The sequence below is a fragment of the Halyomorpha halys genome, unplaced genomic scaffold (assembly GCF_000696795.3).
Source record: "Halyomorpha halys isolate HHAL.00 unplaced genomic scaffold, Hhal_1.1 Scaffold927.1, whole genome shotgun sequence".
Lineage (NCBI taxonomy): Eukaryota > Metazoa > Arthropoda > Insecta > Hemiptera > Pentatomidae > Halyomorpha > Halyomorpha halys.
This window is the reverse complement of record NW_027107562.1, coordinates 66,382-68,639: the sequence shown is the minus strand read 5'-3', so window position 1 is coordinate 68,639 and position 2,258 is coordinate 66,382.

Sequence of the window (2,258 nt, the reverse complement as noted above, 5' to 3'; positions counted from 1 at the left end):
GGAAGTTTGACCAAATCATACACTACTCTAAATGAGTGATATAATTGTAAAAGAGGGAGAGGAAAATTATCAATTTTTTTTCCCCCTCTACGAAGGTCAACTAAGCCACACATCAGTCAAACTAGGCAAAAAAAATGAGAGCGCTTTACAACGTTATAAGTTAAGAATTTTAAATAAGCATTGAAGACAGGTATGATTACAAAAAAATCTCCGGCTTCCTCTGAGATGGGGGGGGGGACTTTTCAAACTAGAAGTGTTAAAGATTAGAACAAAAATCATCTGCCTATCCGATCATAACACCGCAAAGAGAGGAAATGAACGACTTGGTAAAAACCTCTTCATATGGATGCTCTCGAAGTTAGTATCTCTCCAGTACACACCAGAATCAAGTGTAGGAATACACTTCACATTGCTTACAACAAAAAATGGATGCAATGATCGACCCAGAAAAAACCTGTCTCTTCTCGAAAGAAACAGCAGACATGGCCATTGAAAAGTATTCATGGTACTACATGTCATCCACGGTGCATACGATTTTGTTGCATGGTGCTGAAATAGTGCATAAGTCGATTCTCCCAGTCGGAATATTGTAGGAAGAGACATAAGAAAATAGAAATAAGGATTACAAGACTTTCAGGATCAGAAATTCGCGGAAAATGTCACGTATATCTACCAACGAAGACGTGTTCCACAAGCTACTGGAGACTTAGGATCCTTTCATCACGAACATGAGACCCGAACCAAAGAAAAAACATCTGGAAATGCAGCTAAGGAACTGTTGATCTAATTTCATTAAATTTGAAATCGTAAGTGTCTTTTCAATTTGAACAACCTTTGACTTTGAATCCCTAGTTTAAATATTTACAAAATTCTCCAGTCTTTTAAGCTTCCTTGAACTTTTAATTGTAAGCATTATTTAATTTAAATATACACGCAAAATACTCGTTTCAACTTGTTTTGATGAGTAAAAACTATTCCGAAAAATTCAGAAATTTTTATCTTGTTAATAGGCTTTCATTACCTCATTAGTTGTTTCATATTCTTAAAAATTTCAATGAAATGCGAGCCCTAATAGAGATATTAACATTCAATAGTTCCCGAGATGGTTTTTTGAATAGCAACATTTCATAACGAAACATTAGTAGTTAGTGAATTTATTTTTGGAAAACTATATCTCAGGAATCATTAGACGTACAGATATCTAGTAGCACTTAAGGTAAAGCTGGTTTAATGCACTATAAAATTGTTTACGATTTTATTAAATAAATCAAATATTATCCTTGTATAGTCTTAACACTTTTTATTACATCAATAGTCCAACGTTTCGGCCACCTCGGCCATCCTCAAGGACAATCTAAATATTTAACAGCCTATTATATATTCATTTTTAACAATTACAACAATAGCATTATCACTAATAATATAACTTACCTTCAAATACAAATTCTCTCCTCACATCAAATTTTAAAAAACCGTTTTTCAGGCTATTCTGCCCAGGTCATTAATTTTAAGTCAAATACACCCTATGGAATATAAGTAAATTATTATTATATTTGAAGGTATGTTATAATATTAGTGATAATGCTATTGTTGTACTTTGTTCAAAATGAATATATAATGAGCTGTTAAATATTTAGATTGTCCTTGAGGATGGCCGGGATGACCGAAACGTTGGACTATTGATGTAATACAAAGTGTTGAGATTATAATTTACTTTTTCATATGGTGTGTTTGACTTAGGATTTTTAAAATTTGATGTGAGGAGAGAATTTATATTTGAAGGTGTGTTATATTATTAGTGATAATGGTATTGTTGTAATTGTTAAAAATGAATATATAATAGATTGTTAAATATTTAGATTGCCCTTGAGGATGGCCGAAACGTTGAACTATTGGTGTAATAAAAAGTGTTGAGACTATACAAGGATACTATTTGATTTATTTAATAAATAATTACCAGTCTCAAGAAATTGAAAAAAATATATTTAATAGTTTATGACGTTTTTCTTCATAGGAGTAGTATTTATCATGATATTTGCCAAAGCTAATACAACTCCATATAAGAAACGTCTAGAACAAGTAATTGGTGTTTTCATTTTGAATGGACTACACTGTGAGCATTAGAACGCCAAAAAAAAAAAAAATAATAAATTGTTGAGGCTTTAGAAGTGATATAATAATTTAAGGTTGAATAGGATCAAACCTAAGCTTAAACTTTAGTTGATTATTTCTAGATCAAATCCAGTATGGTAACTGAA